Source organism: Pinus tabuliformis, chromosome 5_1, assembly GCF_031772625.1.
Source record: "Pinus tabuliformis cultivar Carrire ecotype Pingquan chromosome 5_1, CPIR1, whole genome shotgun sequence".
Classification (NCBI taxonomy): Eukaryota; Viridiplantae; Streptophyta; class Pinopsida; order Pinales; family Pinaceae; genus Pinus; species Pinus tabuliformis.
The window spans coordinates 740,069,491-740,093,753 of record NC_142305.1 but is presented as its reverse complement, the minus strand read 5'-3'; the positions used below and the strand labels follow the sequence as shown (position 1 = coordinate 740,093,753).

At 38.5% G+C, this 24,263-nt stretch overlaps 1 pseudogene across 1 annotated transcript in view; it reads right to left on the bottom strand.

Annotated features, from left to right (window-relative positions):
• Positions 1-11,426, bottom strand: part of LOC149167074 (EID1-like F-box protein 2 pseudogene) — a 71,153-nt pseudogene extending 59,727 nt beyond the window's left edge. The window contains exon 1 of the transcript XR_016260908.1: positions 11,123-11,426. The product of XR_016260908.1 is annotated as an EID1-like F-box protein 2 pseudogene (transcript). The remainder of the gene's footprint in view (positions 1-11,122) is intronic.
• Positions 11,427-24,263: the final 12,837 nt, after the last annotated feature.

Below are 24,263 nucleotides of genomic sequence, written 5' to 3'. Positions count from 1 at the left end.
AACTTGGCCCTAGCCAGCAAAGGGCGCAAGGCCAAGGGCAAGAAAAGTGCACGAGGGGCCGAGTCTAATTTCGGAGGCAAGAAGAAGAAAGATCTCAACAAAATAAAGTGCTTCTCCTATCATCTGTTTAGGCACTACTCCACTAAGTGTCCAAACAAAAAGAAGGGGTCCAAGAAGGATCATCTGTCAACATCAACGGAGGTGGAGGAGTTCATTTCTCACTTTGAGAGGGAGTTCTCGCTCATAGCTTGCATGGCAAGCTCATTGGCTAGCAGCGTGTGGTATGTTGAAAGTGGAGCTTCCTGTCACATGATCGGGAACAAGGAGTATTTCAGCTAGTTGACTAAAAAGGACATGCAGTTTCACATAGAGCTGGGAGATGATGATAGGTACCTAGCCAAGGGCATTGGTACCGTCAAGTTTGTGAGGGAGTCTGGGAATCCTCTCTACCTCAGAGATGTCCTCTACATCCCGGTTTGACAAAAAACCTTGTTTCAGTCTCAACCTTGGAGAACAAGGGTTATGATGTTATCTTCAGCAAATAAAAGGCCTTTATCAAGCCTTTCAACTCCAGAGTAGCTAAGCAGATTAGAGTCACGATGAAGAACCTCTACAGGCTTCAGTTTGAGACAGTCGTGACCTTGAGCAGCAAAGGAGTTAATAAGCAGAGTCGTGACCTTGGGGAGCTTTGGTATAGACATATGGGTCACTTACACCATGGAGCGTAGAAGATTTTGAGATAGCCACAAGATTGCCACAGTGCATTGTTGACCAACATGACATGTGCAAGGGCTGCACACTTGGCAAGTATGCCAAGACAACAAGGACAAGAACATCTTGGAGTTGGTGCATTCAGATGTCTAGGGACCATTTTCCTCTCCATCCATTAAGGGATACAAATATTATGTCATCTTCATTGATGACCACTCAAGAAAGACTTGGATCTTCATCATGAAGAAGAAAGATGAATTCTTCTCGAAGTTCATGGAGTCTAAGGTCTTGGTGGAGAACCAAACAAATAAAAAGATCAAGGCGCTGAGGTCAAACAACAGTGGAGAATACATCTCCAACACTTTCAAGGACTTGTGTGCCAAGGACGGCATTAGGAGACAGCCCACCATGCCTTATAACCCTCAACAAAATGGGGTGGCTAAGTGCAAGAACTGGAGCATTGTTGGAGCGGCTAAGGCAACCTTTTTGCAGAACAAAAGCCCACACAGGGTGCTAGACAGAGTCGCACCAGAGGAGGCTTTCACAGGCAAGAAGCCTGACGTGTCTCACTTCTCAGCCCTCAAGTCAGAGGTGTACCTCAGGTGCCCCTCAAGTTAGGTCAGCCCTCAAGTCTGAGGTGCCCCTCAAGTCAGGTCAGCTCTCGAGTCTAGCATATGCTCGAGTGCCCCTCAAGTTAGGTCATCCCTCAAATCCAAGGGAACCCTCAAGGAGGTCAGCCCTCAAGTACATCGATCAAGGTCGCCCCCTCAGGTCCACTTGTTATTGCCATGTGCCTTCTGATAACCGGAAGAAGCTGGAGCCCACAGCAGAGAAAGGAATTTACGTGGGCTACAGTGAGACATATAAGGCGTACAAGGCGTATGTCTGAGCACTCAAAAAGATAGTGATCAAGCGTGATGTGAATTTCGAGGAGGAAATGGCTCTCGAGTGGTCCTTGGAGCATGAGCAGGGTGCAGCACAAGAGGAGGAGCAACAAGCTCCCAAGCAAGAGACTCAACCAGCTCCTCGAACTTAATCACAACCAGTTCTTGGGCAGGTCGAGCAACACGCAGATGAGGAAAAAGCACAGGAACAGGAGAGAATAGAGTGAGAGGAGCCCACTCAGCCAATAACTCCCAACACAGGGAGAAATAGAACCAAGTGGGTAGATTAGTTGATCAAGGAGGCTCAGGAGAGAGTTGAAGCCCGCAACTCCACATTCAAGCAAAGTAAACAGCCACAGAGATATGCAAGATACATGGAACTGATGATTGAGTTGATAGCCTCAAATCCTTCTTGTTACAAGGAGGAAACCTCTCAATAAGCAGGGCGAGATGCCATGGTGGAGTTCTTCTCTATCATGCAAAATAACATCTAGGAGATTGTACCAAGACCAATTGGCAAAACAATGGTTGGTTCACGTTGGGTGCATAAGATTAAGCAACCAGTTGATGAGAGTGTGGAGAAGTGCAAGGCTAGATTTGTGGCCAAAGGGTTCTCTCAGGTTGAGGGGATAGAATATGATGAGACGTTTGCGCCTATGGCATGATATTCATCCATTAGGACCATATTGGCTATTGCAGCATAGATGGGGTGGAAGGTCCATTAAATGGATGTGAAGCCTGCCTTCCATAACGGAGTTGTTGAGGAAGTGATATATGTTGAGTAGCCTAAGGGGTTTGAGACTTTCAGCAGAGACACACATGTTTGCAAGTTGAAGAGAGCTCTTTATGAGCTCAAGCAGGCACCGAGGGCATGGTATGCCTGGATAGACTTCACGAAGATTGAAGTTGGGCTTCACCAAGACTGAAGTTCACTCTAACTTGTATTATATTGTGGTTGGGGGGCAACCTCTCATTCTTGTGTTATATGTTGACAATTTGATACTGACATGGGATGAGAAGCTCATCAGTGACTACAAGAGAGATCTTGCAAAGGAGTTTGAGATGAAGGATATAGGGATGATGCACTATTTCCTTGGGTTGGAGGTATGGCAAGGTGATGGGGAGATCTTCTCAGGACAGGACAAGTACACACAAGAGATTCTCAAGAGGTTCCACATGTAGGAGTGCAGGCCCATGACCACGCCTCTAGTCACAACTTGGAGGGAGGTGGATGCTACTAGAGCAGAGTGACTTGATGCCACACTTTACAGACAACTCATTGGGTTGTTGATGTATCTAGTGAACACACGACCCAACATTTGCTTTGTAGTTAACCAATTGAGCCAGTTTATGGTTGAGTTGACCAAAGTGCATTGGGTTGTTGCCAAGCACATGTTGAGATATCTCAGGGGCACAGCAAATTATGGGTTGTTGTACAAGCAAGTTGATGGTGTGAGGCTTCAAGGCTTCACAGATGGAGATTGAGCAGGGGGTTCAACAGACAAGAAGATCACTTCAGGTTCTACTTTCAGTGTTGGATCAACAATTGTTTCCTGGTTCAGCAAGAAGCAAAGATCAGTGGCACTAAGCTCCACTGAGGTCGTGTACACGGTTGCCATCCTAGTAGCTTGTGAGGCCATATGGTTGAAGAAGCTACTTGTTGGGTTATTCAGTCAAAAGTTGGAGCCCACAATCATCCACTATGGATGCAGCTCTCTAAAAATCCAGTGTTTCATGGCCGCTCCAAGCACATCAAGATCTGGTACCACCATATCAGAGATTGTGTTCAGAGGGGTAAATTCAAGCTCCAGTACGTCCCTACAAAGGAGCAGATAGCAAATATTTTGACCAAGGCATTGGCAATGGGCAGATTTGTCTACTTCAATAATAAACTGAGTGTAGTACTGAACACCTTCCTCTCTAAGAGGGAGTGTTGACGGGAGTTAAATAAGGAGGGGTTCAGCCAAGTTTAGAGGTGCACTAAACTTAGCAGAGGGACCCATAGTCCACTAGCCATGTGAGTGCTTTGTGGGCCCAGGTCGAGCTCTTAAAGGGGAGATAAAGGTAGTTGGTAGGCAGTTTGATTATGCATCAAATTTGTGTGTCCTCTCTTCAGCAAAAGACTAGAGCGAAATTCCAACACTAGGGTTTTACATACAACGCAGACCAACAATAAAGAAGGTGGTCATATAGCCATAAAATTTTCAGATCCGAGTTTCCAGCTAGTAGTGCGAGAGTCCCTGTGCAAAGGGTCGTACAAGGTTGTACAGAATTAGTATTGCACAGCAGAGGGAGGTCGAGTGGGCTAGATAAAGTCTAAAGTGGGCGCAAAGAGGTGTTGGTCGATTTCTGAGCAAAGGGAAGGCTTTTCCCTCTTCTATGTAATTTTCCAAGATTGCATTTGCTGAAGAAAACATTAGAGAACACACAGTGTGTAGGTTTTCCCCAGTTGGCATTTCCTGGTTAAAATTTCTAGTGTTGAATATTTGAATATGCTTGTGTCTTCAATTTTGCTTTTTTGCTGCAAATAGTTCAGTTAGGAAACAATATATTTGATGAATGTGTTGTCACCTTCTGAAAACAGAGTTTTAGTTGTACAAAGAGTACCAAAGAACATAGAGGTTTGCAGCCATCTTCCAAGCCACAAAAGATCTCAAAGCTAAATCATACCCTCTCCACTAGATAGTGTTCGGAATAAGCTTTCCAACGACATGTGGAAGTCCAAAAACAGACTCCTGGATCAAAAGTTAGAGCATATTGAAGATACCCTTTCAAAGCCAAAAAACAAAGGAAAAATGGCTAAGGGTCAGGCTCATCGCAAATCGCAATCAGGGCTTTTCTGGAACAACAACAGGGGAAGGCAGCAAAATCTACGGTAGGTCGATCACCGATATCGCAAATCGGCTATCGACAGGTCCGAGGCAGAGCAAATATTGCATATCAACGGGTCCGAGGCAAAGCAAATATCGAATATCGGCGGTCGGAGGCCCATGGCCCGTTGCATATTGGCGGTTCACGATATAGAGCGTCGATATTGCATATCGGCAATCGCAGTTGCAAAGGGGTGCACACAAACACAAGATCAGAACATCGTCGATATCATGAAAATCGCCAAAAATTGGGCCTTTATTGTTAAAGCGTTGGGAGGAGCCAATTTCATTTAACAAGGAAATTCAAAGAAAAACCAAGGGCAGATGGGCCCTTTTCTCTCTCCTCCACGAGGCCACGTGGCAGAATCCTATTGGTCCTAAGAATACACGAGGCAACTGACGTCAGCATGATGTGGCAGTACAGAGGACACGTGGCATGTTGATTTGGCATTTTCAAGGGTCCTATTGGGACATTTTCGGGTGACTCATGTCAACTCTCTCAAAGTGACACGTGGCAGTGATGATGTCACCCATCGCAAATCGGCAATCGGCGAACGCACAAAGCAAAGTCTCTCCTCCGCCGCAGTCCCTCCCGGCTTGCGATTGTAGTATGCGGAAAACTCTCTCGGATGTGATATTTTATATATTAAACACCCCCCCATCTCTAGGCGGCCCAAATTGACTCTGCCCAGATCAACAGCTCCCAGGCATTTTCGCCTCCCCACCCCCCGCCATGTTCCCCTTTATCGGCGAGGGGGGGTCCGAAAAAAACAGTTTCCCCGCCAGGCCCCCCCACTACGTATCCCTCTCATGTTGTTTCACACCCTCCCCCCCACTTACCACTTACCGCTCATGCCCCCCTCCGAAAACCACTCATCCTCTCACTCTCTCCCGTATTGTGATACCCCGGGCGAGCCCAATATCGCAGATCGGCGATAACAAGGGTCAAGGGGAAATATCAAAGGGCAAGCATTATAAATCACCAGTTTGCGGGATTCTATGTAACAAAGGAAGAAGACCCCCGGAGTGGAGTCCAATGGCCCTACCACCGGAGGACTAAGCACTGGGTCATAACCTCCGGTCACATGAAGCAAAGAATCAAAAGTGGATCTGGAGGCCCCATCCTGTAAAAGCTTTTCAGTGAGAAGTCCCTATATGAGAACTCTACGACCATGTAGTACAGAACTTTAAAGGCATGGTGGGTCGGCAGCTGTGGCATTTAATAAGGAAGATGGAGCATTCAAACCCAGCATGGGATGATCTAGAAAGGCCCTCTGTGACACAAAACTCGAAACAACCATTTGGATTAATGGAGGGGGATTGAGATTCACCTGAGGAACTTGGGCCAAAAACACAGTGGTAGGAGTGGCTAGACTGAAAGCAGGGTGTGTAAGGGTTTTAGGAGTAAATCCTGAGTAGTGAGTAACAACGGGTTGAGAGTTGGATGAGGAAGCTTCAAAGACTGATGGGACAGTAGTGAAGGTAGTAGGAGTTTTCTCCTTCCAGACTTAATGGAGGGGGATTGAGATTCGTGTCATGTGTATCCGACGATTGTTCATCGGGATCATCTTCTAAATATAGAGGATGAGGGATCTGGTCGAGTTGTTCCTTTCTTTCCCTTGGAAGTATCTGCAATGGAGGCCTTCTATACTGTGGGTTATAACCCTGGTTGTTGACTTGAGCATTCTGTTTGGAGAGACTCTTGTTCTCAAGTTCAAGCTTTCCAACCTTATGTGATAAACTCCTAATGAGTTTATCCAGTTCATCCCACTTCAGGTCTAGTGATTCTTTAGCTTGACCCGAGGAGGATGCTTCTTCTTTCCCTCTTTTATTCTCAGTAGGTTCTTGCTTTCCTCTTGACTTCCCTACTGAGGTGAAATTTGCTTCCACCTCAAGCGCATCGATTTGGAGTTGATCTAAAGTGAGACTTCCTTTCCCTTAGAGTAAAACCAAAGTCAAATTCAAAGGCTCCCAAAAAAGCTACTTGAGTAGCAACTAGAGGAGGCTTTATCTCACCCGGCAGGTTATTATACTGCTTATTGAACCTTTTTATAAATTTTGAGATATCCTCTTTTGGCTTCTTCCTTATAGCGTTAAACTCTATGAGGAGGTAATCATGATTTCTCTTTTCACCCCATTTCTATGTGAAAGAGTTTTCCAGTTCCTCCCATGTAGTGATGGAGGTATTGGGTAGGGCTTTAAACCATTTTCTGGCTTCCCCATCAAGGGATTGTACAGAAAGTCTCAAGACCACATTCAGTTGTTCTACATTTAGATTCTCAGCAAAAGCACAGAAGGTTTCAACGTGTCTCTGTGTAGTGTTTTCATCCTCCCCACTGAACCTAGGCAAAAGCTTTAGGTAGTCTTGGGGCATAGAACTTAGGGGTTGAAGTAAATCAAGAGGGGCATATTTATTCAACAAAAAACCCAAAAGCTTTCCAACGGTAGGTGGAAGTCCAAAAACGAACTCCTAGATCAGAAGTTAGAGCAGATTGAAGATACCCTTTCAAAGCCAAAAAGCAAAGGAAAAATGGCTAAGGGTTAGGCTCATCACAAATCGCAAATGGGGCTTTTCTGGAACAACAGCAGGGGAAGGCAACGAAATTTGCGGTAGGTCAATCGCCAATATCGCAAATTGGCTATCAGCAGGTCCGAGGCAGAGCAAATATCGCATATCGATGGGTCCGAGGCAAAGCAAATATCGCATATCGATGGGTCCGAGGCAAAGCAAATATCGCATATCGATGGGTCCGACGCAGAGAAAATATCGCATATTAGCGAGTCCGAGGCAGAGCAAATATCGCATATCCGCGGTCGAAGGCCCATGGCGCATCGCATATTAGCGAATCGCGCTACAAAGCGGCGATATCGCAAATCGGCGATCGCATGTGCAAAGGGGTGCACACAAACACAGGATCAGAACATCATCGAACGCCAATATCATGAAAATCGCCAAAAATTGGGCCTTTAGTGTTAAAGTGCTGGGAGGGGCCGATTTCATTTAACAAGGAAATTCAAAGAAAAACCAAAGGGCAGATGGGCCCTTTTCTCTCTCCTCCAGGGGGGCCACGTGGCAGAGTCCTATTGGTCCTAAGAATCCACGAGGCAGCTGATGTCAGCATGATGTGGTGATACGAAGGACATGTGGCATGCTAATCTAGCATTTTCAGGGGTCCTATAGGGGCATTTCCGAGTGACACGTGTAGTGATGATGTCACCCATCACAAATTGACAATCAGTGAACGCACAAAGCAAAGTCCCTCCGCCGCAGTCCCTCCCGGCTTGCGATTGCGGTATGCAAGAAACCCTCACGGATGCGATATTTTATAGATTAAACACACCCCATCTCTAGATGGCCCAAATTGACTCCGCCCAGATCAACAGCTCCCAGGCCTTTTTGCTCCCCCCTGGCCATGTTTCCCTTTATCGACAGGGGGGGTCCGAAAAAAGCAGTTTCCCCACTAGGCCTCGCCACTACGTGTCCCTCTCATGTTGTTTCGCACCCCCCCCCCTCACTTACCACTTACCGCTCATGCCCCCCTCCGAAAACCACTCATCCTCACACTCTCTTCCGTATTGCGATTACAATACCCCGAGCGGGCCCAATACCGCAGATCGGCGATCGCAAGGGTCAAGGGGAAATATCAAAGGGCAAGCATTATAATCCACTGGTGTGCGGGATTCTATGTAACAAAGGAAGAAGACCCCCAAAGGGGAGTCCAATGGCCCTAGCGCCCGAGGACTAAGCACTTGGTCATAGCCCCCGGTCACATGAAGCAAAAGGGGCTAAAGTGGATCTGGAGGCCCTGTCCTGTAAAAGATTTTCAGTGAGAAATCCCTATATGAGAACTCTGCGACCAGGTAGTACAAAACTTTAAAGGCGTGGTGGGTCGGCAGTTGTGGCATTTAATAAGGAATATGGAGCATTCAAACCTGGCATGGGCTGATCCAGAAAGGCCCTCTGTGACACGGAACCAGGGTCAACATTGACAGAAGTAAATAAGGACTTGGTAGCTCGGGAGGACTTGATTATCCAACATGGTGCCCCCATACAGAGGGAAGACGAAGTACTGCCCAGGGGTCCTCTGCTTCAGTACTACGGCATGAAACTAATAGCGCCCACTCCCAGCTTTGAAGGATGAATGGTTCAAGCAATAAAGATAGAAGTGACAGGAGTCGACTAAGTAACACATGAAGCCAAATCGTGAGCAAAATTCAACCTGAAGCAATAGCGATCACAGGGATGGGCACAAATATATTTTGTTAACATTTTTCTCCAACTGTTGACTTGTTTTGTCACCCTGTAATGTGTTGCCATTAAATGAGGCAATTAATATTTTGTAATGTTTTTGGGCCACAGAGCCATCCCTGGCCAAGATAGCTAGTCGACCTGACAACTGAGACTCAGCCGAAGATATTTTGTTGTAATGAATGTTCAATGCTCCCCTCTCCAGATAAATAGGGGAAAGCAACACTTTACAAAGGTTCAGAAATCCTAAAGAAAACGCTACATGTTATTTTCAGACTGTATGACTTTATAATACAGATCTTTCAGAATATCAAGTAAATGGTGGTGATTCCCCCTTCGAGTATTACAATATGTTATCCCTCTGTTAAAACCCATTATGTTCATGTTTCTTCTCTGAATTCATGCAATCATAGCTGCTAGAAATATTTCATACTTCCTCACAGATTCATTTGTATTGACTTATTAATGCATGTTCCTGTATGGATTATTGATATTATATCTTTAAAATTGTGTTACATGAATCATAGCATTTAGTGTCTCATTTGTCCATTATATCTACCCGTAACTCAAATAAGTGTAGAAATTCTTAATGCTTCAAGCTCTATGTGTTAAGTGTAGAATTCTTGATGTGTTAAGCTCTATGTGATGATTTGTCTTTAAGGTTTCTGCGATCTTCAAATTTGTGTAGATCATCTTCCGGATTCATCGAATTAGTTTGCTCTTTCTCCTTATCCTCTCTCATGGCTCTACAAAAGCTTATTAAACTGTAAGTCCTTGAACCACTCGGCCTCCACTATTTTGCACATATTTCTGTTAACTATATATGTGAAGAAGTACCAGAAATACATGACTTATACATACCTTTGGATGAATGAACCAACCTAGTCCTTTTAATATATATATATAGAATATATGTGATGTGTCCATTTTCCTGAGAATCATTTGAGAGACACACAAAATCTAGATGTGCCCAGGCACTGGTCTTGTAAGCAATCCAAGGCTGTCTCTGGGAGCGACAACAGAATGCATGTTGAAAGTTTAACTGCAGTTCCTTTCACTTCAGTAAAATTCATGGAATTAGTTGCTGGGTTTTAAAAGTTGAACAGTGGAGAGCCCATCCTTGACACAATCACCTAAAGGGAAAAAAACCAACAGCAAACTAAAAAATAGAACAGAATTCAGGATTAGCCCAGCAACTGGGGACTTCAAAAAGCTACTTTGTCATGAATTCCCATCAGAGGATTGAACATTAAATAAAGCCCGAGGAAAAGAAAAAGAAAAGTAGAAGGAACGGTATTTAACTTGACCCCCTTGTCCAGCCTTTATGGCCCTTCAGAATCTATTCTTTGACTGTGTTTGCATATATAATGTCTTTTTCATCCACATTTGCTATTCTATAATCGGATCTGCAAATATTGTTAAAAGATCTTGAGGGAAACATATAAGTGAAGTGGGGCCACGTATTGACGCATAGTGTTCACCTGCAGTACAGTGACTTAAAAGAGCTGGAATGTAACTGTTAAGTGGATACAAAGCAGCTCAATGAATGGGTTACCCAGCAGCAAGGAGGACGTTTCTGAGGAAGTGACGAAGCCTTACAGAAAATTATGGGGGAGAATGAAGTGAAGACGCAGCACAGGCTGCAAGGGGTCTGCTGGCACAACAGGACGCAGACAGAACAGATATCAGAACAGAATGCTTAACCCTTGTAGCCATCGTTAAGGCGCAAGACAGTTGGACACTTAGGTGGAAAAAATGTACAGTTTTTTTCTACCCGTTAAAATATACCTGGAGTTTTTTCGTAAACCCGAAAGGGCTCTTCTGTAGTTAAAGAATTTATTTGTAATGTGGATGTATTTATTTAATTTGCTGACACGTTTTCCTTCTCTCATTTACAGGTTAAGTTCAGTATTTAGAACATGTGGAAGAATTATCTGAATCGTTTTTTGCTTTCCTCGGTTGCTGTAAGCTGTAGTAGAATATTTAAATGGCCAGTGCATGTGGCGGCACTAAATCCACGAAAGAGCACACAGTAAAATGTCAAAACTCCGATTGAAAAACTGAGAGAGATCCCTCTACAGCGTCTGGGAGTTCAATCCGGAGGAATTTCGGATTATTTGCAAGAAAAATAAATCCTCTGGAAAAAATTATAGGACCCCAAGACTAATACTATATTCTAAACCCCATCCGTTTTCCCTCCAAGAAAAAAACCCGGTGGGCTGCAACTTCATCAAACGCTCCCTAAATTCCCAAATTGGCTCCAATTAGATGCAAAGGAGCATAGTAATAGTCCATAGAAATGCATATGGATACGGAACTATCCAAACCCTAATAAGTTTGACAATTTTGTTGTTCCTGCTAGTAATAATAAAAAATCGTAATAACGAAGCCATGGCAGTGAAGCTTACCTCTGAAAGGAAGGCAATTCCAATATGTCGTGGGGCGCCACTAAATTTAGCAGACGGATCCGTGGCGTTCGCAGGAGGTAGATATTATTGCCGCATTATAGAGGTTCACCATGGACACCGCCAAAATGGCGGAGCGACCACGTTCCGTGCTATTCTGAGAAGCCGTTTACGAGGATTGTCGACAAAAATAAGTGAGCACTCGGCTCCTCCGCGATTCGTCCATAAGAAACATTTGGAATAAGCGGTTTTGGCAAACCGGGGTTTCACAATACAAATTACCGGCTGTGAGCGGATTAACTCTGGTCGCCGGTTGACGATAGAGAACTTTGACTGGCCGGATATTTATGCCGACGAGTGTGTACGGTGTTGCTAGAGTAGATGATGTCAGGTGACAATTTTGTTTGGGAAGGGAACCTCATCCGCACTTGGATTAGATAGAATTTGGGTTTGGTGGAAGCTTAGCTTCCTCTTCTCTTTAAGGCACTAGTCACATGCACCCAAGGCTAATAGAGAGACTTTGTCTATGGTGCAAGTGTTAGAAGACATGCAAGTGGGATGTTGGGATGAGTCATTATGATGTTAATAATTTAGTTTTAATCTTCAAAATATAGAGTTTTAAGTGTAGAGTTTTGTGTGTGGTGGAAGGTGTTTGACTTTTTAAAATTGGTGTTTTTAGTATAGGATGAAGTTTAACATATATTTAAAAAGAGAAAATGGTTAAAATGGATATGGATTTTATCTTTTATTTTAAATATAATAATTTAATTTGAAGTCACGACATAGTTAGATAATAAATTGATATATGAAAGTTTGTTGTTTAGAAGATAAATGATTTTTTTGGCATAATTTTTCTCCGTAATTTAATGAGGTTAATAATTAATCATAAGTTAAAGATGATTTACAAGGCATAATTTCGACATTGTTAATGATGATTGTATAGAGTGAGGGACAAAGTTGTCACATCAAACCTAAAGACTTGCACCCCTAACCCAATAGTCAAATTGACAAAGCTAATAGGGTTGATGATATGTTATGTAATGTGTTATATAAGTCATCTCCAAAGTTGATACAATTTTTTCCTTTGCACTACTAATATTGATTGATTGTGTATTAAGTCTAGGACCATTTGGAATGGAGTTAGGGAATGAGCCTCTTTATGAGATAATCATATTTAATGGTCATCAAGGAAATATTTAGAGTTTAAAGGTCAAATGAAGGCTCACACCTTACCACCTTACCAAACATGTCATCTCTATCACTTCGTGTACACATGTTGTGGATATGTGTATTTTGAAGGATCCCACATACATAGTAATTGAAAATGGATGAGATTTAGGAGGTTATGGTTATTCTAAAAGTTTAGCCATTTCCTTATTGTAATGAATTTCGCATTAGTGATGAAAAGACAAGGAGAAAGACTAAGGAAATAGATGACCTTCCATTAAATACAAGCATGATTCGTGAATGACTAAGGAAATAGATAACATTCTACTAAATACAAGTATGATCTTAATTGTTAGTTAATAACATTGTGCTCATGAACGTGGAGTTTAATTTGACGCATTGCAAAATCTAGGCTCCAATTATTTTATAGAATATGCTTTAAATTAACAATATTTTATATGTAAATCCTAACTTGTATGATACTTGCTTATTAACAAGTGAAAGGTGCAAACAATGGAATATTTCGCCAACAACTTATGTTTTTGAAAAATCTAAACTAAACATTTTGGAAAACTCATTTTTAATATAGAAGGCTTATTATAAATAAAAATGAGATAGCTATAACCCTTTCAATTAACTAAATTATAGCATTTGAAATATGTATTAAAAAATTGTCAAAATATTTTAGCTCAAGTGATTTGGTAAACAATTTGTTTCCCCAATTGTGTGAAGACATGTTGTAACCAACTTGTTTGTGGCATTTATGAAATAATTGTACGTAATAATGACAACAAATCTTTCAAAATTATCCATTCTCCAAAAATTATCATTTCAATTAAATTATATCTATATTAAAATCTTCTAAACACATAAATCTATATATATATATCAATCACATCCACATAATATACATATCCACATAATTATAATAAATATACATAATAAAATATATATATATAATATACATATCCAAATAGTCTATAAAACTCAACCCAGGGAAACCAAAATTATCATTAAAATCTTCACACATATTGTCAAGATAAACTTAAATACTTATCTCAAAATGTATCCTACTACTCTTGATATGGACAATTAAATCAAAAATTAGTCCTACACTTTCCATATCTGAAAAACAAGTTGTCGCATAAGAATATGTACTAAAAAATAGTGTACATAGGTTGTTTTTTTGTTTTAATTTTAATTTTTGATATCAATACAAGTGATTTTTAATGTTTATTAATAGACTATGAGAGAAGGATTTCTTTAGTAGTTTTATATATATATAATATTTGTAAATATTTATAATTAATTTAATTCTTACAAATATCTATATTAATATAATAATAACTACTTCTTCTTTGTTATTATTATTAATCGAAATCTAATTAGTTTGATTTATTTAATTTATATATTGATATATTTTAGTTATGATTTAATTTATTTTAATTTTATATTAATCGAAATTGTAAGATAATTTAACAATATTATATATTAATAAAATTAATTGCAAGTTTATAACGTATGATGTCACAATACATATTGTAAATGCATAGAAATGGCTAAGCTCAATCATAATTCAACTATATTTTAGGGTTGTATTTTCAAACATGATGTAGCCAATGAAGCATAGAGTGTTGTTTATGAGATCTCATTTTGGTGTTTTCATGAGTTTCATTTAACCAAGCTATTCAACTATTGGGTTGTATCTTCGAAAAGTAATTTAGGATAGAGTGTTGTTTACAAGACCTCATTTTAGTGTTTTAGCCCATACAACATGACACAGGCCCATTTTGGTGTTCTCATTAGTTGCATTCAACCAAGCAAGTCACCTATACCTAAAGGTTGTATTTTTCAAAATTTATTTAGCACATAAAGCTTAGAGTATTGTTTACAGGACCCCGTTTTGGTGTTTTCACCAATTGCATTCAACTAAGCTTCGTAGTTTTTGGTGTTTTCACCAATTGCATTCAACCAAGCTTCTAGAACTATGAGTGTAAACTTATCACTTTGATAGTAACATTATTATTTATTTTAACTTTTTTTTCTCAATTCTTGTTTTAATATTTTTCCCCAAATTTAATATTTAATTATTTAAAAATTTATATATAAAATCTTATTTAAATATGTAACATTGTTATGAATGAGCTCTTAAGTTTAAGATATGAATAATTAGTGTAAATTGAATATAATATGTATAGAGAGAAATTTCATTTAAATATATAATGGTGTCATAAATGGACTACTTAGTTTAATGTGCAATATAAATAATGATCCTAAAATTTGTGACTAGAATCATGTTTTAATCATATCACATATTGGAGATTATCACGTATTGTTTCTCCACATCCACTATGGGTGTACATCCCTAATAATCAACACATTCAAGATACATGTATGTCACTCTTCAACCTATTAAGTTAATGATTCCTACACTTCTCATGCAAATTGAGTCTAGGTACATGCATGACTCTACTTAGTTTCTCCATAGTTATGTTAGTTCATGGCAAAGATGATTTTGCTTCCTCCCACAATAGGGCATAATTTGATGCATTGCAAAATCTAGGCTCCAATTATTTTATAGAATATGCTTTAAATTAACAATATTTTATATGTAAATCCTAACTTGTATGATACTTGCTTATTAACAAGTGAAAGGTGCAAACAATGGAATATTTTGCCAACAACTTATGTTTTTGAAAAATCTAAACTAAACATTTTGGAAAACTCATTTTTAATATAGAAGGCTTATTATAAATAAAAATGAGATAGCTATAACCCTTTCAATTAACTAAATTATAGCATTTGAAATATGTATTAAAAAATTGTCAAAATATTTTAGCTCAAGTGATTTGGTAAAACAATTTGTTTCCCCAATTGTGTGAAGACATGTTGTAACCAACTTGTTTGTGACATTTATGGAATAATTGTACCTGGTGTAATAATGACAACAAATCTTTCAAAATTATCGATTCTCCAAAAATTATCATTTCAATTAAATTATATCTATATTAAAATCTTCTAAACACATAAATCTCAATAATTATAAAATATATATATATATATATAATTATAAAATATATATATATATATATCACATCCACATAATATACATATCCACATAATTATAATAAATATATATAATAAAATATATAAATATATATATAAATATACATATAAATATACATATCCAAATAGTCTATAAAACTCAACCCAGGGAAACCAAAATTATCATTAAAATCTTCACACATATTGTCTCATATAATTCTTAATAAGATAAACTTAAATACTTATCTCAAAATGTATCCTACTACTCTTGATATGGACAATTAAATCAAAAATTAGTCCTACACTTTCCATATCTTACTCATCGAGGAAAAACAAGTTGTCGCATAAGAATATGTACTAAAAAATATTGTACATAGGCTGTTTTTTTGTTTTAATTTTAATTTTTGATATCAATACAAATGATTTTTAATGTTTATTAATAGACTATGAGAGAAGGATTTCTTTAGTAGTTATATATATATATATGTATAATATTTGTAAATATTTATAATTAATTTAATTCTTACAAATATCTATATTAATATAATAATAACTACTTCTTCTTTATTATTTTATTTTTTTTCGAAGGTGGCAAAACCTATCAAACTCAGGTGTCAAACCAACAGTGAGGACAGCCATCTCTGGCTGCTATCCGCGAATGTCGGTTTGACTCATCACCGTTATCAAGGAAAACCACGCCACCTGTAATAACCCGCTGGTGGTCCATAAGGGAGCAGGCTTTCACTCCTGCCAGATGCCTCTGGGTCTTGGGCCGTTAACCTGTTTCCTTACGTCCGAGGAAGACGAGCTCTTAGCCAAGCAGAAGCAGTTTTACGGCATACTCCAGGCCGGCTCTTCTTTATTATTATTATTAATCGAAATCTAATTAATTTGATTTATTTAATTTATATATTGATATATTTTAGTTGTGATTTAATTTATTTTAATTTTATATTAATCGAAATTGTAAGATAATTTAACAATATTATATATTAATAAAATTAATTGCAAGTTTATAACGTATGATGTCACAATACATATTGTAAATGCATAGAAATGGCTAAGCTTAAGCATAATTCAACTATATTTTAGGGTTGTATTTTCAAACATGATGTAGTCAATGAAGCATAGAGTGTTGTTTATGAGATCTCATTTTGGTGTTTTCATGAGTTTCATTTAACCAAGCTATTCAACTATTGGGTTGTATCTTCGAAAAGTAATTTAGGATAGAGTGTTGTTTACAAGACCTCATTTTAGTGTTTTAGCCCATACAACATGACACGGGCCCATTTTGGTGTTCTCATTAGTTGCATTCAACCAAGCAAGTCACCTATACCTAAAGGTTGTATTTTTCAAAATTTATTTAGCATGTAAAGCTTAGAGTATTGTTTACAGGACCTGTTTTGGTGTTTTCACCAATTGCATTCAACCAAGCTTCATAGTTTTTGGTGTTTTCACCAATTGCATTCAACCAAGCTTCTAGAACTATGAGTGTAAACTTATCACTTTGATAGTAACATTATTATTTATTTTAACTTTTTTTTCTCAATTCTTGTTGTAATATTTTTCCCCAAATTTAATATTTAATTATTTAAAAATTTATATATAAAATCTTATTTAAATATGTAACATTGTTATGAATGAGCTCTTAAGTTTAAGATATGAATAATTAGTGTAAATTGAATATAATATGTATAGAGAGAAATTTCATTTAAATATATAATGGTGTCATAAATGGACTACTTAGTTTAATGTGCAATATAAATAATGATCCTAAAATTTGTGACTAGAATCATATCACATATTGGAGATTATCACGTATTGTTTCTCCACCTCCACTATGGGTGTACATCCCTAATAATCAACACATTCAAGATACATGTATGTCACTCTTCAACCTATTAAGTTAATGATTCCTACACTTCTCATCCAAATTGAGTCTAGGTACATGCATGACTCTACTTAGTTTCTCCATAGTTGTGTTAGTTCATGGCAAAGATAATTTTTCTTCCTCCCACAATAGGGCATAATTGCATTTGGGATCATCTATGCGTCCCTCCAATCATGGTGATGTCTTTTAGTGACAATTCGAAAGGTTTCAAATATAATTTTTCTCTAGTATGCACCCTCATTTCGGCTTGGCATCTTCACTCCCTCTTATTTTGGTTTTTCTTTATTGTATTGGTATTCATCCTTCTCTACATAAAGACCTCTCTAGAAGATACGTAGATAGGATCCATTTCCCTCAACCTCCTTATCTTGTGTGGTCAACACCCTTTGGCTCACATTTCCTCTCCCAACTCCCACCTAAGTATTCCCAAGTTCTTCCTTTTATGGAACTCTTGGCTGTTGTCTTCACCTGTAATAATGTTGGTTACATTCCCTGCTTATTTTAAGTGTTATAAATTTAATTTAATTAAATGGGTTGAGTTGGGGACACAGATTCTAAAGTTGAGGTCGAGGGAAAAGATTGCTTGGGGTGTGACTTGCTTGGTGGCAGCCATGGAAGCTGAGAAGTGGCAAACAAAGGACAGGGACAAAGTGGCACCATAATGATTGACCTACAAGATTATGACAGGCATACCAATGATGATAGGACCAACCACCACAAAAATATGAGCACAAGGGATAGGTGGCACACTTTTGGTTGGTACAAAGGGGTTGGGCCAATATGGGCTCTAACTAAGGGGGAAGCATGGTCCGAACAATGGAGGGATAAGGAGGATCGAGTTGGGGAAGGTAGGATAGTGAAGGAGGAGTTCTCCTTGTGTCCATTTGGAGGCAGTGCAAGAGAAATCAAACTTCTACAGGAAGGATACGCATGCACAAAGATGCTCAAGGTTGAACCATTGAAGAAAAGAAAGAAAAACCCACTTTCAATAGTAAATGATGATCCCTATATGCAGGCCCCCTCACTCGCTTATGCTCAGGAATCTGCCTTGGGGGTGATTGGGTAGCAAGAAATACCACAGTGTTGCCAATCTAAGGTTGGGTGAAGATTTTTAGCTCCCCACTCAGTTTTTCGATCTACATTAAGATAGATAACTCGTGTGTTTGATGTATATAATAAATTTTCATATTATACTGGATATGGTTGTTCGTTCAAATGTCGACATTAATATTTCACAGACACTGCAAGAGTCAGGTATGAGTTAACTGCATTTTCCTATTTATATTTCCTTTGTGCAATGAAAGAATGTAGCGAGAGGTTGTATGCTCCAACTCCGTAACATGCTTAACTATAGTTGTTGTCGTAGTTGTATGAGTGGACTCCAATATCTTCTTGAGTCGAATCAACTCCATGGTCAATCTGTCTCTTGTTGGTCAACTTCACATTAGTTAGGTTGATTCATTGGATAAACCACTTATCCGGATTTATTTGGAAATGACTGATATTCACTTCCACTTTCCTATCTCTATTTTCTTGAATTTTTAACGTCTTTTGTTTGTTAGAAAATGTAACTAGGTTCAGTCTTCATAATTGTTATTGTACTTATATTATTGTATATTTTTATGTAAAGTTCAAAAGAAGAAAAGGAAATATTATTTTTCAAGCATGGGTTTCATGCTCAAATTATTTGGTCATATAGGTCAAGCATGTTCTTCATGCTTCTACAGTTTACTGAGTCAAAAGAACATTTGTCACAAGTCAAAATATTGTATTGAATTCAAGTCCCATTTGGACTTTGAAAATAAAGTGGAAAAATAATTTTATTTGAGTCAAAAATATCATTTTTTTACCAACAAGACCAAGTCAGCCATACAAGGGGTAATTCAACCTCCTGAATGTGTATAAATAGAGAGAGCTTGACCTCATTTGAAGCACCACTCAAGCAAATTTGATCTCCAAGAAAAGAAGAAAAAAATTCAAGAGAAGAAGGAGCTAGAAGGTAAGAGAGAGAAAGAAGAAGAAAATCGAAGTTTTTTCCCTAAAATATGCTCTAAATATCTCACACATGCAAAATTCCGAAGTTGTTGTAGAGGTTGAAGTTGCAGGTCCAAAATCTTGAAGCTAGGGGCCGAAATTTTAAAGCTGGATTTTTTTTTAAGGTTTTGTCTTGAGTTGACTTTGACTTGTTGAAAGAGCTTGGGAGGAGGGATGACTTGGTCTTGTTGGTGGTATTGATCTTATTGTTTGAGTCTTGGATTCCTCATTTGATCTACTTCTATAAGAAGAGAAGAATTTTATGGGTTTTCCCCTTAGAGGGGTTTTTCCTTGGCTTGGAGCCTACATCTTGTGTCCATTGTCTATTTGTGATCTTCATTATTTATGGTTTTTGGTAATTGTTTGATGAACAAAACATAATAAAGTAATAAGAAGACAACATAACTTCACAAGCAATTATCAAGTAAAGAGAAATCACCCTAATTGTTGCCCCTATTGATTTCTCAACATGGTATTAGAGCTAAGGTGAAGGAGAAGGCAACTTGAAGATCACTCTTGTTGGCATAAGGAGAAGACATTCATCAAAGATACCTTGAAGGACATCATTTGTAGGAAGGGCACAAAGACACAAGGAAGGGCATAAGGTAGGACACAAAGAAGAGACATGAGGAAGGATACAAGGAAGAAGACTCTAAAGGATCATCTCGAAGGAAGGCTACTACTCATCCATTGAAGACTCTTGTTTACACATCATCATCTTGAAGAAGAAAATTGATATCTCTCTCTTGGAAGGTTCTTTGGAAGACATCTTTATACAAGGCATCATACAAGGAAGCATCAAGAATCTTGGGAGCATCATCCTTTGAAGAAGCTTGAAGTCACTAATGTTTGAAGCACACTAAAAGTCATCATTCTAGGGCATCTTTGAAGTCTCTTGGAAGTCTTGGCAACATCAAGGTATTTGAAGATCTCTTCATCAAGCTAGACACTCTTATATCAAGTACTACATTATTCTCTATGGCTCAATATTCAAATCAAATGACTTCATTTTGTAAGGAAGGAAACAATCTTGATGGGTATACAAACTTTCAAGCATGAAAGAAAAGAATAGACTTGATACTTTTAGAGAATGAAGTCATGGACTATGTTTAAGGCAAAGTTGCAGAACCAGAGAAAGATAAGTCTTAAGAATGGGCCAAGTACATGAAACGAGAAGTGAGAACTCAAAGGATTCTCACTAAATCCACTAAGGATCATCTTATTCCTTTTGTGGTAGACTTTGGCACATCTAAGGCAATATATGACAAGTTGGTGAAATTGTATTCGGTAAGCACTACAGGTACGGAAATATCTCTATGGAACAAGATTTACAAGACAAGGTTATCAAAGTATGAATACTTGACCTCATATCTCTTGAAGGTAGGACAATTAAGGGACCAATTATAAGGTCTTGGAGAATTTGTTACTGATTCTGAACTAATAACTTGTATACTCAATGCATTACCTCCTGAATGGAGCAGTTTTGTGACAAGCATTTATTCAAGAAAGGACACTCTGAACTTTGATGAGATATGGTCTTTGTGTATGATAGAAGAGACAAGATTGAAGGCAAAGGATGACACCAAACCAAATGAAAAGTATCAAGCTTTTACTGCCAAAGTAAAGAAGAAGAAAGGGAAGTTTGGAAAGTTTGAACCCTGTCAAAGGAACATCAATCAACCACGAAGAAATCTAGATATGTCCAAGGTGCAATGCTTTGGATGCAATGAATATGGACATTTTAAGAGAGATTGTCCCAAAGACCCGCAAAACAAGAAGAACAACAAGAGGAAGGAAAGAAGTAGATCACATGCAACTGAATAAAATGAAGAAACTGAAGAATGAAGATAACAAGGATCTGTATTATTAAAGAACTCTCCTAGCAAGTTTGTTTACAATATGTTTTATTTTCATTGGAAGATGGTAGTTATAGTAGCATGTACAATTGCATTTGTAAAAGAAGTTTGGAAGCATGGCATCATGGAAAGAAGCATAAAAGCATTGGAAGGATTAGAGTCTACACCGTCAGTTGCATCTCATTGGTATCAATCATCAAGCAAAGATAAAAAGATCTTTGATCATCTAGCACTCCACCATTCATGCAATTACTTTTTGGCATCCACGTCATTATAGAAGAAGTCTACTAATTAAAAAGGATCACAAGGATCCTTGATAGTGATTATGAAGGTTCTTCACTATGTGAAAGAATCTTTGTAGCATGACAAAAAGTATATGTCTACAAAAATTATGGAATCTAGCATCGAAGGAGCTTGTTGAAATGAAGACAATTGAGTTGCAGCATGGAGATATAATATAATACTTCTCATATTAGAGAAGGAATTTCATATTAAACATCATTCTAGACATTATCGTTGGGAAGAGATGTAGCTCATTCAAAAAGGAAGAATATTAGATGACAATCATAAAGGAAGAGTTATGTATATCTTTAAGAACTTCTCATTAGGAAGTAAAATTCATGTCTTCAAGTATTATTGCAGGAAGAGCTTGTTGCAAAAACATGCATAGACATGTTATGTTTTGGATAAGATTGGAGAAAACTCTTTTGTTCAATAACTTGACACAAAGAAGCGTGATGAATATGAAAGAACTCTTCCATATACATAGAAGCATGATAGATGAGCAAGATGATATGTTTTGGAACTCTTCCATATGATTATCCAGCATATAGAAATATGATGGATGGGCATAACACATGATAATATTGATCAACATCTGATTTGGTCTATTGAAGAATGATAGAAGGACCATACAAAGGGGTGTTGATCTCAAAGGGAGATAGTAGTAGAACATGACATCTTAAAGGCTATCATGAATGGGTAACTCTGATTTTGGTAATATGGTATTGATGATTCATTTGTGATATGACTTGGCTACATGGAAGGACATATTACAAAAGTATAGATTGGAAAGATAGCGGTTGAATATTATATATATCTACAACTGTTTGTTTTTAAGCTCAATTCCAATCACATGGATTGAGTGAACAACATTGATTTTAGCTTAAGAATATTGATGACAGAAATATGCACATTATGAACGTCAAAAGGTAGCAACTCACAAGATAACATGTTGGATCCAATCATATTCACTTTCTCGATGGACAAAAGGAGCTATGATGATTGGTTTGGCAATATATTATTGATGATGAAGATAATGATTGATGGAAAGTGATGTAAAAGGTTGATGGCATGAACCCTGTAATGAAGGTAGATAAAAGAAGGAATTTGGCTTCATGATCCGAATTGGATCCATGAAGAAAAGTCATCAGCAAACCATGACTGTATCAGGTCGGACAAGCTTCAAAGAATTAAGAGCAGTGATCAAAAACACCTCTAAACAGTGGCAGTTAGCAGCCAGCGTGGAACGATGAGGACCTCGGTCAAAGCGCACTGACCGAGGCCCATGGAGACTATGCAGGAGGCAAAACTAGCCCCTGGGAGGCCCAGATCGGGAAAAGGAGGCAGTTTTGGGTGCGCACTAAGCGCTAATCGCGCATCGTTGGGAAAAAACCCTCGAGAATGAGAGGCCCCAAGAGCCGGGAAAACCGTGGGGGAAAAGGCTAAAGGCAAAGGCAGGACCCGCGCTCCAAAAACTGGCGGTATTTATCTGGGGCACTAGTGAGCTCGAGTATTGCAACAATGATGCTGCAACTCTTGGGACTCCCTACTTTACTTTTATCAACCTGGCAGTTCGTAACAAACTTGGAAGCGATGGTGCTATATGCACAAGTACTAGCTCTTACTGCAGGCTGTCACTTGATCAGCTGGCACAAGTTCGCTAAGAGCTTAAGCCAACTTCTATGAGTTCTTAGAAGAAGCTTTTAACTGTGATGGATGAAAGCTAACTCAAATGAGGCTAGTCTTCTTGTAGAAAGAAGAGGAAAGCTGGAAGGAAATGCAAACCCTAACAACCCTAGTTTTACCGACTAACCCTACTTGTGCAAGAAAAGAGATATACAACTACTGAAATGGATGCAATGGACTATTACAGAGCTAAAATACATGTGTTTGAGCTACTCCTGAAGAAAAATATGGAAAAATCATCTTTTTGTATTTTTGAGCAATTTTATGCAGAATTATTATGCATGTGTTTTAACTATTTTTTACTGTGCAGAGGTTTATTGGCGAAAGAAAATGGAGTGGGTGTTTGCAGGGGGTTAGGATGGTGTGGAGAGGACCTAAGGGGTCCCTATCACCCTTCTAGAGATTTCCACTGCACTCAGATCTCGAAAAATTGCTCGCGTTATCTTCTACAGGAGGCTGCAGGGGATCTACAGGAAATTCTACAGGAAGTTCTACAAGAACAGGCCGAAAGTGGTTTTTAGAGGATTGATGGTGGAAAAACGGTGGGAAAGTGGAAATGAAGGATGGATAAGGATGTTAAGAGGTGTAGGACCTGGTAAATGAAGCTCAGGAGTGATGAATATGGTTGGATTTGTTCAAGAATAAAGAAAGCAATGTTGCACAAAAATGTAGAAATTAGGGCAAGTTGGGAAAGTGTGGCGAATGAAGGGAAGAAATCTTGAGTGAGGGACTGGAGCAGGTTGTATGATGGAGGAAGGGTATGTAGGAATGGATTACAGGTGTTTTGCACACTACTTTCCAAAACTGATCCAAACAAAGACTAAAAAAACAAAGATCTATTTATTTTGACCTAATATGCTCTAAAAAACCAGAAATATGATGAACATAAGTTTATAGACAGAAAATCATGCAATAGAGCTATGGAAATTGAGCAAGAAAAGATATAAACATGGAAACACAACTGATATCAACTTCTCCAACTCAAAATCTAACACTAGCAATTGCATTGGGAGGCAAAAACAGTGTTTTTATGGCAGCAAGTGTACTTTGGTCTCAATTCACGGTCCCAAGGAGGGAGAACTGAGATCAAGGATTGCTTGGTAGCCTTTTGTGGATATTTTATGTTACCAAACTATTAAATCAACCTAAAGCATGAACAACTATCTTAATCATCAAAAACAAC